Source organism: Psammomys obesus, unplaced genomic scaffold (assembly GCF_907164565.1).
Source record: "Psammomys obesus unplaced genomic scaffold, mPsaObe1.curated_primary_1811, whole genome shotgun sequence".
NCBI classification, from domain to species: Eukaryota; Metazoa; Chordata; class Mammalia; order Rodentia; family Muridae; genus Psammomys; species Psammomys obesus.
Window position 1 is genome coordinate 36,853,751 of NW_026596034.1, and position 14,780 is coordinate 36,868,530.

Below are 14,780 nucleotides of genomic sequence, written 5' to 3' on the forward strand. Positions count from 1 at the left end.
CTTTAATGCTGTGAGGAGTAAACCAGAGCTTTCTCAGGGCCATAAGGCAGTGATACCAGGGCTCAAAGCCAGCACATTTCACATAGATCCTCTATCTATACGACCTGCCCCAGACTCTCTGCTCTGTCTCAGTCCACACAGACTTGGTCATTGAGTCCTTGGGCTCTTGACCTGCCTGCCTCAGGAGTAACTAAGGGTGGGTGTATCTTTCAGACAGCATCTGAGGCTATGGGTAACTTTACATCAGGGTACCCCAGAGCCCAGGAGTGCTGTTATGCAGGGAACAGTCATAGCTTAGACAGGCTTCAGAGTCCTGGAGGCAGCAAATGCCAAAGGCAGTGAGCATTGGTTCTCACTGGCACCGATTTTCCAGAACCCAACATTAGTGTGATTAACCTTCAGTAGGTATTACCCTTTCATAGTCCTGGGAGCAGAAGGTTGGCATCCAAATATGGCTGGGTCCTGTAGGCTCCAGGCATTCCGTGGTTGGTGGCTACCTCGATCTAGGCTCTGCCTCCCTGTCTATGTAATCTGTGCTTTTGTCAAAATCTACTTCCTCTAATACGCACACCAGTCACTGAGTCTGGTGGCTCAGGCCTGTCATCTTAGCTTCCAAGGAGGATGAGGTAGGAAGACTGTAAGTTCAAGACCAGCCTGGGCTATAGAGTGAGTTACCCAGGGCAACATGGTGAGACTCTGTCTGAAGATTTCTTTTGTTTTGTTTTTTTAGACAGTGTTTTTCTGTGTAACACTCCTGTTGTCCAGGATCTAGCTCTGTGGACCAGGCTGGCCTTGAACTCACAGAGATCCGCCTGCCTCTGCCTCCTGAGTGCTGGGAATAAAGGTGTGTGCCACCATACCTAACTCCCTGTCTAAAAATTAAAAGTAAAAAAGAGGGCTAGAAGTGCAGCGCAGTGGTCTAGTGTCTGCCTAGCACTCGTAAGGCCCAGGGTTCAATCCCTAGCATTGCTGAGTAAGGAAGCAAACAGGACCCCGGTTGTTGGTGCCCTTCATATCTCAGCATGACCTCATAGTAACAACTACCCATGTCCTCAGACTGTTCCCATCAGGTCACTTCGGAGTATTAGAGTTAGGACTGGAGCTAGGAGGCACGTTCTTTTGAGACAAGGTTTACTATGTAGCGCTGGCTGGCCTGTAACTTGCTATGCAGACCAGGTTGGCCTGAAACTTACTGAGCCCCTCCTGCTTCTGCTCATGGAATACTAAGATCAAAGGCTTGGGATACCAGGCCTAACTTGAGGGCACATAACTTCCAGCAGCTTTCTTTCCAAGGCACTCCAACCACCAAGCTGCAGCTGAGCCCTGAGGGCCACATGGAATCAGGGAAGGTCCATTCCCTGTGGGCACCAGACATCATCAGAAAAAGCAGCTATCCCTTCTGGGCTTGGTGTCATCACCTTCCAAGGTCAAGGTCTGTGCTGACGCATCAGCAGTGGGAAGCACAACATCAGAAGGAGCCACTGACCAGGCCCCACAGTCTCTGGCTTCCTGCCCCAACCTTGCCGCCCCAGTGAGCTCCATCATGGTACCATGAAAACTGCCAGGTTGTGTTTTTTCCCTTCTGCTCTGGGGAGTGAACTCAGGGCCTTTTGTCTATAGACAAGTGCTAGCACCAAGTCATACAGACCTCTGGCCCCTTTTTACTTGTGAAACAGGATCTCACTAAGTTTCCTGGATTGGTAGCTGTTAACTCAGTAGTTGGGATTACAGATGTGAGCCACCACTTCCAGCTGAGAGCTGCCAGAACTAACAAAGACACACATCACACATGAGTGGAGCTGAGAGATGGCACAGTGGCCAGCACTTGCCCAGAATATTCAAAGCCTGGGTTTCATCTCCAGCACCCCACACACATATGTTCATGCTCACATACACACATGTATCCACATACCCCTGCACATACACAGCCTGGCTTACACTGCTACGAACACACACACACACACACACACACACACACACACACACACACACACGCACACACACACACGCACACGCGCGCGCGCTCGACCCCACAGAATTCTAATAAAATGAAGTTGGAGGTTAGGAAGGGGCCAGCTCCTGGAACAGTGCCCATGGCAGACCTCAACACAGGATGTGAAGACCACAGCATTTTCACAAGCTGCTTGCACAAGGACAATAGTCCAGCCAAGTCCGTTAGTATCAGCGTCTCCTGTAACAGCCTCTGGAAGCAAAGTCTTTGTCTGCAAACAGATTACACAGGCCTCTTCTCTTTGTCTTTATGCATCTCCCTAGACCCAGTCCCTGCAAAATGCATATCCGGATGCCAATCTCCTGCCCTTTCAGGGTCAACCTAACATGTTGGGGAGGTGCCCAGGGTCCCTACAGAACCAAGACCAGAGGAAAGTCTGTGCTACAGGCCTCTCACAGCTGCACATCTCATGAAGTTGAGCTGAGGGGAGACAAGGCACTAGGGTGTAAGACAGAAGGAGCTAAGGAGCTACTGCTATAGGTACTATGGAGAATCATCTGGAAGCTCCCGGGGCCAGCTCACCTGGAAGAATCTTCAACAGCAAAAACAAGAGAGATCCTGATACAAAAAAGTTTGCCCTTTAACCCCACTCCCAATCCGTGTACATCATGGCTTTCCGGCAAAGGATGGTGCTAACTCTGTAGAGCCAACCCTGTAGTATCCAATCTCAAGAATAAATGAGAAGTGGATTGGCAGTTAAGCGTGCTGGCTGCTTTTCCAGAGGATCTGGGTTCAATTTCTAGCACCCACATGGGCAAATTACAATCATCTATAACTCCAGTTCCTGAGGATCCAACTCCCTCTTCTGGCCTCTGCACACAGCAGGCACACATTACATACATGTAGGCTAAGTATTCATGTGCACAACACGAAAGTAAACATTTGAAAAAATAAAATAAGTGATTCCTTACACCTCTCTCTTTTGGTAGTGCGGCAGGTAGCACCCAAACAATGCCCCGCCCCTTTAAGCTCCACTCCCAGTCACCTCCTGAGGTGCCACAAGAGCCTCACCTAACAAGACCCTGCTCTTCCTCCCTTGCTAACACATAGGAAGGAAAACCGAGGTTCAGGTGTCAGAGCCAAAGGGGAGATTTGGGGTTGGGGTTAAGAGGGTGAAGTGTGCAAGAATGGTTTTGGACAGCAGGCACCAGTGGAGAGGGAGTTAACAGGAGCCGTGCGTAACTTGCACAGCATCCATTCTAGTGTGGGGTTGTCTCTTGCAGACACACCTATTGTTTGGAACCTCCTAGAATGATGCTCACCACAGTGTATGAAGTAGTGCCCAGAACTCACCTCCTCTCTTAGAAGAAGCTTGGACCCCTACATGAAGATGATGCTCCGAAAGGTTGACTTCTCAGAGCCCCCAAGAATAAGGTAGAGCCAACCTCCTGTCTCTGCTAGTGGCACAGACGACTTGTCACTATGAGTTGAGCAAGGTGTCAAAATCAGGGCTGGTTTAGGCCGAGGTTCAGGCCTGAAGTAGACACCAGCGTGCAGACTGAGTCTCAGATCCACATGAATCCAAAAGGTCCCTGCAAAGTCAGGATGTCACCAGCTATAGTGCTGAGGCTCTGTGTGCCAGTCCTCAGGTAAGGGGGCTACGGTGAGCCAGGGGGATTTCAAGTTTGAGGTTGGCCTGGACTACATGGTGAGTGTCTTAGTTAGGGTTTTATTGCTGTGAGACACCGTGATCAAGGCAACTCTTAGAAAGGAAAATATTTAACTGGGGCTGGCTTACAGTTTTAGAGGTTCAGTCCATTATCATCATGGCAGGAAGCATGGTAGCATCCAGGCAGACATGGTGCTGGAGGAGGAGCTGAGAGTTCCACATCTTGATCCCAAGGCAGCCAGGAGGAAGCTCTGATTCAACACTGGGGAGGAACCTGAGCATAGAGCCCTCAAAGCCCACCTGCACAGTGGCACACTTCCTCCGACTAGACCACACCTCCTCCAATAAGGCCTTACCTTATGATGGTGCCACTCCCTATGGCCAAGCCTTCAGACACTGGAATCTATGGGGGCCACACCCATTCAGACCACCACAGTGAGTTTAAGGCCAGCCTGGGATCTGCAGTGAAACCCTGTCTCAAAAACTGAGAGACACCAGGTGGTAGTGATGGCGCGCACCTTTAACTCCAGCAAACGCAAGTGGATCTCTAAGTTAGAGGCCAGTCTGGCCTACAGTGTGAGTTCCAGGGCAGCCAAGCTATACACAAAGAAAACCTGTCTCAAAAACCCAAACAAAACATGGACAAACAAAACCGAGAAATTGCCAGACCTCCAGCCTTTAAACTAACCAAACAGAAAAGAGTATTGGTGTTAGCCACCAAGCCTGGTGACCTGAGTTTGATCCCTGGAATCCACACGGTTGAGAAGAGAATGTACAGGCTGACAGAGAACTTCCATCTTTCTCTTGCTGGGATTATTGAGTCTGTCTTGTTTTGGAGGTCAAACTACTTTGTTGTTTTTCAAGACAGGGTTTCTCTGTGTAGCCCTGGCTGTCCTGGATTTCACTCTGTAGACCTAGCTGGCCTTGAACTCAAAGATCTGTCTGCCTCTGCCTCCCAGAGTGCTGAGATTAAAGGTATGCACCACCACTGCCCAGCTCACAACAAACTCTTTACCAATTAAGCCCTCGGAGGCCCCTTTCAGCACCTCTTGGTTGGTAAGATGCCTCTTGCTGCTTACCCAAGCTGTCCATCATTCTCATCTCGGTACAGTGGCTCTCTGGTGATTTTGTCTACCCTGCCCATCACCTGTGACGTGTGGCTGGAATTGCCTGGGCTCCAGACCCATGGCTATCCTCTTCTATGGCCCAGGTACCTGTGCTGCCATCTTTGGATGTACCGAGAAGGGACTATAGAGTCACCGGCCCTCCGGACGGGCTGATCTCTGCCACATCCTGCACCTACAGAAAGCATGCACCTGAGTCCCTCCCTCATCCTCCATTTGCAGTCAGAGCATCCTCGCCCAACCTGCAGCAGACTGGACTACAGAAACGCATGGGCAACATTCAGGGAACAGGAATCCGAAAGAAATGTTTGCAGCTTACAGAGTTCAGAAAAAGGACCTGGACTGAACCCGTCCCTTGTGGGGAGCAGAGTTTGCTTCTCCTGAGAAGATTAAGGACTCCACACCACTCCTCGCTGCCAACCCTCCTCACTGCCCACGTGTCCTCTCAGAATAAACTTGTCACCATTGGCACAGTGTGGCCTCCTGGAGCCCTGAGGGTGTATTGTGGAGTAGCAGTACAGCCATGGGGAAAGGGCATGAGGATGCAGGGTGGGAGGGAGCAGATTCTTCCTTCTCCAGAGGCCCTGGGAATGGCCAGGCACACTGGGAAGTGATGGGCTCCTAGGAGGCAGGAGGTGAAGGTTTATGGTGGGGCTGGGGCTTGGGAGCTGTTCATCAAAAGAGCTGGGCCTGAGCAGAGAAGGAAGCAGCTGCCCCCACTGCTAGCCTGTAGGGAGGCCTTTGCTGCCCCTGGGAGCGCTGGGTTACTAAAGCTGTCCTGTTTGGGGCCCTGGGAGCCAGCACTACACGGTTCCCTGCTGTGGTTCCTTTGATCAACAGCAAGTTGGAAGGACTCAGCCACCAGAGGTTGCTGTGGAGGTGGGGCTCAGCCCTGCCCACTGGTGTCCACTCCAGGCCCGAACCAAGTGGAGGGGGCAGCAAATGTCACCCCAGAGCAGCTCCTGGAGGGGAAGGAAATAAAAAGCAGCCGCAGCGACAACAGCTCAACCTAGCTGGGGGTGTCCTAGGAGACCCTGGCTCACACCCAAAGCTATGCAGTGTGCCCCAGGAACAGGAGCCTGAGGCACGCAGGAGAGACTGCAAGGCAAGCTGTGGCTTCTGCAGCTGCACAAGGGGGGTGGGTGAAGGGATGGGGGCGGGGGAGAGTGGGGGACAGGCACATCCTTCCTGCACTCTTTCCCTTGTGCCCTGACTTGGTACAGCTCTTTCTCAGGCCACAGCCAGAGCAGTAGCGGCAGCTTCACGCTGAGCCCAGCTGTGCCTTGGGAAAAAACAAAAAAACAACAACAAAAATACTGTCTTCCAGGAGCCTCCTTACTAAGAGGGAGTTTTCCCCAGAGGCTTGAAGGAAATGTTTCCTCAGGTCTCCCTGAAAGCAAGCTCCAGGCAGTGTGTGCTAGGCCAGGGAACAAACAATCCCCCACCAAACTGTCAGTCACTCGTGTGGGCAAGGGATTCCAAGAAGCACCTGGGATCCAGAGCATATGTGGTCAACTCAGTGGTCAAGGGCAGGTGGGGTGCACAGGGTAGGGGCGATGGAGGCAGGAGCAGCTCCTTGGCCCTCCCTGTCTCTCCTCCCCTCCTTGCACAGTCAGTCATCCCACTATCCCCACTTCCAGGTTTGCAGAGGCAGCGTAACTACTTGATGTAACTATTTCATGGCCCGGCTCCTCTGGGGTAGTCCCACTACAGTCCCCAGGAATCCCTCCAACATGCTCTGACAGATGCCCAGAGGTGGGCCATGGGGGAGGGGGAGGCGAAGGTAGGTCTCAAGGATTACAGCGAGCTAAGGAAAGCTGTGCCCCTGGGCTCTGAAGCCAGGGAGGGGAAGAGTCACAGAAGCTCAGGGAGGCATGCCTGTGCAAAGGCCCTGAAGTATGTATGCCAGGGCCTGGAAAGCTCTAGTCACCTGAAAAAGACCGTGCAGTGAGTGCGGGGGAGGAGGGCTGCGGCTCAACAGGGGTTGAAAAAGTGAACGGGGAGTTATGCAAAGGCCCAGAACACTGCCAAAGAGACTGGATCTTAATCACTAAAGCAATAGGTCTTGCATTAAGTCCTGGCACCTCTGTGAATTTACCCAGGTCCTGCATAGAAATGGTGAATGCATGAGGCCCAGGACGACCTCTTAACAGAGACAACATTTCTTTTCTTTGAGGATGACAGTTAGCAGCTCTCCCTGGCTTCCAGCTGCAGGGACCTCAGGACTCTCATCTCCCACCCTCCTAGCTCTGCCTGCCTGTACCTGCTGATTATTTTGGGTCTGCCAGTACAGAAAACCAAAATCCTACCTTCCCCCACTCACCTCTGCCATCCCAGAAAACCTGACAGCCATGTCCTGGGTACACAGGCCCCAACAATGCCCCACCCCCTTGTAAACCATATTTTCTTCCTACGTTTCTTTGGCTAGAGCTCACAGGATGGTCTACGCAACCAGCCCTCCCCTCCGCTCACTGCAGGGCTTGAGGTCTCAGCTGCACTACCACCTGGGTGATGCCCTTTCTCAGCGATGTCTGCCCTATCTTCACTGGAGCTTGTCCCACACCTAGGGCTTAAGCTCACTGCCTGGCCCTTGGGCGGGCTCCAGATCCCTGCTAACCCCAAGAACCTTCTGCAAGGCCCTGGTGGCCACCTGAAGCCTTTCTGTTTGTCCCACTTTCAGATAACCTACTCGGATTTTCAAGTGATTTGAGGCTGGGTGTGGCAGCCTATGCCTAAAGGCGCAGCACTGAGAGGCTGAGCTACGAAGATCTCTGGGAATTTGAAGCCTCAGCTATAGAGTGTGAGCTGCAGGTTGGCCTAGAGTGAGACTCTGCCTCAACCTTCCCCCACCAACTCATGACTATTAAATCCACACTCTTTGACCACTACGACAAACCCTACCTACAGCACGTAGCCTCCTTTTCAGTCCCATAACCCTGCTGAGTTCATCAAAGAGGCTCTCTCCCTCAGTCTCTCTGGGCCTCAGTTTCTCCATCTGTAAAAACTGAAGGCCTGGGCCCTGGGTCCACCTCTGATTCTGACTCAGGAAGCCTGATGGTATGTCCACGCCTCACCCTGAGCCCTGCATTACTCAAAGACTCAGATCCTGGTGAAATGGCATCCACAGAGCAGAGTCCAAAGAAGCTTGCCACCCACCGTGGCTCCGACTCTACCACGGTGAGGACAGCAGGGGGCACCTGGAGCCTGCAGGTGGAGTGGGGATGGGGCTCTCCAGTCCGCTCCCAGCTGAGAGAGGCCCCATCAGGATGGAAGGAGGCTCAGATCAGTGAATCTGGGTTCAGCGGATTAGAATTTGGGCTTGCTGGCTCTCAAAGGCATCTGTTCTTGGGGCTTGCAATGGAGGTCCCATCTCTGAGAAAGCAGTACAGTGGAGCAACTTCAGAGGTGGCGGGGGGGGGGGGCACCCAACATTCCCAGGATCTGAAGGACGAGGTCCACTCTCCTGGGGTTGTGGGACAGTCCACTGTCTCTTCTAATGATCCAAGGTCAAAGTTAGACACCTGGATGAGAAAAGTTTCCTGGATAAATGGGGTCAGGAGAAACACAGTGAACTCAGGCAAAGGCAGCAGGCAGGCAGGCAGGCAGATAGACAGAGACACACACATACATACACACACATGCACAGTGACATGAATGACCCACACACATAGTGCAGAGGGTCTTTATCCAAGAACTGCTCCAGGCCCCACCCACCTCCAGGTCCATATCACCTTCCTAGGAGCCATCAGACTTCTATGAAGCTCCTTCAAAAAATGTTGTTTTGGGAAACAAGTGAAATAGCAACGTGACTCAAACTTAAGGGGGCCAGGTCCGCTGGTGCAGGCCTGTCATTGCAGTTACTCACGGCAGAGGCACGATTATAAACTCAAAGCCTGTCTGGCTACGGGCAGATTTCAAGCCCAGTCTGGGCAATTTGGTGAGAGGCTCTGTCTCCAAAGAAAAAGAAAAAAAAAAAAATCAAAGAGAAATGAAATCCTCCTGCCTACACCCTGGGACTCAAGCTCCCTTCCGGCAAGTCCTAATTTTGGCATGACCCTCCACAGATATTCCAGAGAGAGCAAGAAAGCACGCTTCCACACTCAAACCCCCTCTCCCTAAGAGCAGCAGCAGGCTGCCCGTCTTTGGCAACAGTTTGTGGTCCAGAGGGAAGGTCTTACAGCCCTGCAGATAACCCACACACGTACAAGTTGCCCCCATGCAGAGCAAAAACTGGTCATCTCTAGGTGGACGGAGCATCTCTATTCTTGCTCCCTAGTCAGCGTTAGGTCACTTTGTGTCCTCTGTATTAATGGCTGAGTTATCTTTCAACACCCAGGAGCCACGAGGTCCTTGGCCAGCTTTCACCAATGATGGCAAGAGACTGAATACCATTTCTGTCCCCTGCTTCTTCCGGAGGGTTAGCCTGTCCTGATTGGGTCCCTAGACAATGGACACTGGACACCGCAGGCTATGAGTTTCTCAAAGGAGTGTCTTCCCCATCTGAGCAGCAAGCCCACCGGCTTTAGCTTACTGTGAACCAGGGTTTATCTCCATGCAGCAACAATGAGAAAGGAAGCCAAGGCCATGCGCAGCCTCTCTGTATCAGACATCCTGAGGAAGGGTGTTGGGCAGCCGTGGAGTGCAAGTGGGAGAAGTGACAAGTGGCCTGGGTGATGGGGAGTGTGTGCCTGGGTGAAACTTAACCAAGTCCCACCTTCATTTTCAATTTTGTGGAACCTCCTCCTCCTGATGACCTAGATCACCCCTCAGGATGAAAAGGGCCCTCACCCTTGCTCCCTCAGCTCTGCTGGCAGGAATTATTTGGAACAAAGCTCTTTGCCTACGTCCAGATTTGTTTGTTGCTTCTCCGGGGGTTTGAGCCCATCTCTAGCAGCAGATTCAAGTGAAGAAATAAAGGAAGAGCCAGTTTAATGATGAGGCCAGACTCCATGCTTCCATGTCCTTATGGAGCCTTTAAGGATCAAGTGCCCTTGTCGCAGAGAGCTTGGAGGAAATGTCACAGCAGCAAAGGAAGGTATAGGGGAGAGCTCAGGGACATCAAGGTTGCCCGGAAGGCTCAAAGCAAGGTCTCAAAGTGTTCATTTGTGTGAAATGAGCAAGGCTAAACTTTTTTGAGATAGGATGAGGGAGATGAGTTCCAAGCCAAGCTGTGTCCTTATCCAGACTTGCCCGAGAAGGCTCCACCCAGTCTTTAGGATTAAGGGATCCTCTGTGAAGTTGGTAGGATTAGCTGATACCTCTGCAGAGGACAGAGTGGCCTCCGTCATCCCAGGTTTCTTGTCAAAAGTGTAGGGAGTGGGGTGGGACCTGGCACACCCTAGCCTTGGCTCAGACTCTTGCTGTCAGGAGGTACAAGAGCCATCTAGGGCCAGTATCTCCAGAAGCCCAACAGAGGCCATGAAGACGGCAAGGAAGGAGGGGATTCTGGAACCCTCCATTGCTCTCTTTGACCCAGTCAAGATCTGATCTCTAAAGCAACAGGCAGAGACTAGATCTGAAGAGATGTTCGCTGGCGCCAAGATGTGTGCTTTATGAGACAGGCTTTAATGATGCAATTGAGTTCCTCCACAGAGAATTTACTGTGTTTGGCTACAGGAGAAAACTGGTCATGTTAGAACTGGACCCCAGGAGTGAACAGGGCAGTGTCTGGCATGGCTCTGCATACACAAGGGACTGGAATCTAGAAGTTCTGGCAGAAGATGAAGACTTAAAGCTTAAGAATGCCTGAGGGAGGGGTCTGCCCCCTTTCCTGGAGGCATGACCAGAGAGATGATTTGGGCTAGAGGTACAATGTGAGGGGTGAAGGCCAAGAGCTGAGAGCTGGGTTGTGGGGGTGCATCCTGCAGGACTCTAGGTATGGATGTTTGGGGTCCCCTCACTGAGGGCTTCTTGCCTTGTCCAGCATTGAGCACAAGGGGGTGAGCCACCCTTCTGGGAGCTCTTTGCCCCGAGGCAGGTGGCGCCTGCACCCACCCTTCTCATCTGGCTGCTGAAGGGCTGGTGATTTTTCGGGTGGGATCCATGGGGTCAGGCCTCAGGGCAGGGGTAGGGAGGTGGTGTCCAGCAGGGATTCTGGTGGAAGAGTTGGGGGGAGGGGTTCTTCCCTACCACTTAGCTGCAGAAACCTTGGCTCACACTTTTGACTAAGCTGTGGAAAGAGCAGCCAACATTCCATCCTCTAGCGCTTGGGGCCGTGGGGCATAGCGTCTGGGGCATGTGTTCTGCCTTTTCTTTATCCTGACGCCCTAGGACTAGAGGCTTTAGTGTTGCCCCCGACCTTCACCACTGCCACAGGTGTTTCTGGACAGATCTTCTAGGGGCCAGAGATATGTGTTCAGTGTTGAAAATATCCTGCCCAAAGCTAGGGATCACCAGAGGCCCTGGTGCAATGTGGCTTCTCTTCTAGGGTCCTAGAGGCTGTGTGGGGGTCCCTATTGGCCAAGATCTGAGCCCCCAAACTAACTTGTTTCTAGTACACCACCTGTCCCAAGTCCCTACTTGAAAACACACACACACACACATATACACAATGGACATCGCTACGCCACCAGCCTGGCAAGCTTAGGGGTTTGGCCTCATCCTGCAGTTGTCTCTTCAGGCAGAGCAGCTGGGTACGTGAAGCAGGGCCTGAGCAGAGCCCACCGTTTTCCACCCTCTCTCCTAGGTCCACACTGTGCTGAGGAGGCAGGACAGGCAAAACGTAGGTTCTTGGCACAATTCAGCAGGCATCAATGCTGTCCTAAAGATGAATGGCTGGGCTGGGAGATGCCTAGAGCCTGTTTCCTACTCTCAGGATACAAACAGCATCTCTGCTGTTGCTGGATGCCTCATCACCTGTGCCTCTGTGGCCCTGGTTTTCTGTCCAGCTGGATTCGATGGTCTTAGCACAGCGTTTGACTTTAAATGTGTGTGGAGTGACACACAGGGGAAATGCGTCTTTTTAGAACAAGTGCTCTGAGCTGGAGAAAACATCTGCTAGAGTACCTTCTGACCCTTGACCCTGTTGTTTTCCTTGGACTGCAAGGGCACCAGCACCAGGGATTTGCCCAACTGCTTTTTCTGGCACTCAGATCTAAGGCGGAACCAGTGGAGTGTGGAATCTACTCAGTGTCGGATTCCTGTCCCCTACCCCATCAATAACCAATGGGACAATGGTTGTCTTAGGGCTCTACTGCTGTGAAGGGACACCATGACCAAGGCAACTCTTATAGAGGACATTTAATTGAGGCTGGCTTCCACTTTCAGAGGTTTAGTCCATTATCATCATGGCAGGAAGCATGGCAGCATCTAGGCAGACATGGTGCTGGAGGAGCTGAGAGTTCTGCGTCTTCATCCACAGACAACATGGATTGTGTGCCATCCTGAGGGTATACACAGACACACTTCCTCCAACAAGGCCACACCTCCTAAAAGTGCCACTCCCCATGGACCAAGCATTCAACACATGAGTCTATGGGGGCCATACCTATTCGAAACACCACGACTGGCTCATTAAGAGTTAACTGGCTAAGAGTTAAGATAAAGCTAGTGCCTAGCGCACTGTGGGCTGAGTGGCAGCTTGCAGTTGGGGTATAACATGACCAGGGTTGGAGGAAGACACAAGGGTTAAGTATGACGAGATCAACAAGTGTGGAGTTTATTTGCAGCTAATTCTAGGAAGACGACCTCTTCTTTAGGCACACAAAGCTGCCAGCTCAGTGTAGGTGTCATCAGATGCTGGAGGGCAGCGGAATGGCAGCACGGTGGGCATTTGCAGGGCACCTGTCTTGGCTCAAGGGGCCACGTAGGGGCCACATGAGCTCACACAATAGGGAGATCACATATGCTCTGCCACTGCCTAGGTCTTAGCTGCTTAGAGCCCTGTATAGGTCACAGGCAACATGGCTGGACTATGTGTGGGCTGGAGCAGGCGGGGCAGATATAGGCAGGGCATGGTTGTGTCTGTAACCCTCAAAGACATGCAGCCTCCCCAGCTTGGGGAGGATCAAAGCCCAGTTCCCTTAGACAGTTGTTTTTAACTTTACCAACAGAAAAGGATGGTATGAGCCACCCCGTTGCCTGTGGACATCGCTGCCCATAGGTCTCTTAAATAGGGAAGGGGGCTGCATTGTAAGGGACGGGCAGGCCAAAGGCCAGGACCATCTCAGAGGGCTCAAGTTCTCGGCACCTCTGCTGTGCTGGCTCAGTGCAGTACCTTGCTGAGACCCTGGAAGGTGCCTTGGGTCCTGCAGAGCTAGCAGAAGGCATCCAATGCTTCCAGGCTTTCACATGCCTGCCCCTGGAACCCCACACTGTCCAGATGGCAACATCTGGAGGCTGATGGCTGGCCTTGAGGATCTACACCCAGCCCTTGGTCAGCAGGTATGACTTGGAAGGTAAGACCCAGCAGAAGTTCTAGGACAGTTGGGAGTCTGGCCTCAAGGGTCCCTCTCCCACAGAGGCTAGAATGTAGAAAGAAGTGGCTCCTAGGTTCCAAGTCTTGAACTCTGACCTGCCCACGAGATATGGGGGTGTTGTGAGATGACCTGGCATCACTTACTTTCTTCTGGGCCCCTTTCTTCCTGTCCCCATTCCAGAGGTGCTGCTCATAGCACAATTAGCCAAGGGTCCCCGCTAGGCCAAGCCTCTCCCATCTAGGGGCCTCCAGGAAATCTCCCTCTCCTGTGACCTAAGTGTGTCCCTGGCCCCCTGGCTACCCTCCAGCTTTGTCACCCACAGGAGGCTGGTGGGCAGAGGAATGTATGGCTGTTGAGAAAGGGGTGGGCTGGGAGAAAATAGACGTTCCCACACAGGGAATTTGGCATTGAACACAGAAGACTGTTAACAGCTTAGAATTCCAATAGCTTTAAAAACAAAACAAAACAAAAAGCCTCACAAAACAGCAGAACTCTGCAATCCCCCAGCCTAATGTAACAGGTTAGCCATTAATACAATGTTAAAAGATGCCAGAGCCACAACACTACCTCAGGTGGCACAGTAGATGGACCCAATGTGGTAGGAGCACAACCCTGTACAGAACTCACCCACTGACCACTGACTTAAGCCAGGCATCAGTGTTCTCTAGGTCAGTGACATGTTAGGATGAAACCAAAACGAAAAGTGCTGTGTGGTCAGGGCTTGCTTTAAAACAAAAAAAAACCCAAAAAAACCAATAGAAACCTACAGATAGGAGCCCTCAGGACATCAGATGTAGCCAAGAGCAGGGCCTTCTCAGAGGGCCTGGGTCAGCACCATGGACATGGCCAAGAGTCCCTGCCCTTTGAACCCAGGCTGGGTCTGGGATGTGCTCCAGGATGGAAATGGATCCCTGACCGGATTTTTATTGGAGTCCTGGAGTCCGCATTTAGATCTCTTGGAGAGCCTTCAAGGGGCACTCTAATCTTGACCTCTCCCTCCTCACCCCAACAAAAGGGGACCCCAGAAGCATCGAGGGGAGGTCAGAGGGGCCAGTAGTCAAGGTTACCACCACAGAAGAGCTGCATAGCAGTCCAGCCCACTTCAGGGAGGCCATGATCTAAGGCAATTACAGGGGCCAGCAGGGGATTCTTACTTCCTGACATCCCTCTAAGCTAATAATCAGCTGCTTCATTTGATGTGCTGGCTGGACCTCAACTGTCTCTCCCAGAAGACCGGGGAAGCCTGTGGGGGTGGTCCCACACAGGAGGGATAGCAGCATGTAGCCAGCAGCTTTCACACTCAGGAAGCTGGAGTGGTCCTGCCACACAGGTGGCAGAGAGCAGAGGGGTGCTTGGTGCATAGTCTTCTGTACAATGGCCACAGGGGATAGGGAGAGGATGGGGGGGTACTTGGCAGAGAGCTGCTGGCAGACTCAGTAACTATGAAGGTGGACAGAGTTGTGTGGGTGGGAGACCCGTGGTGCTGGTCACTGTCAGCCTTCTCAGTCTGTTTCTAATGGTGTGTGTGTGTGTGTGTGTGTGTGTGTGTGTGTGTGTGTCTGCCTGTGTGCACAAGAGCACACGGCCCTGCAGGAGGCAGCCACCTCTTCCATGAGCTT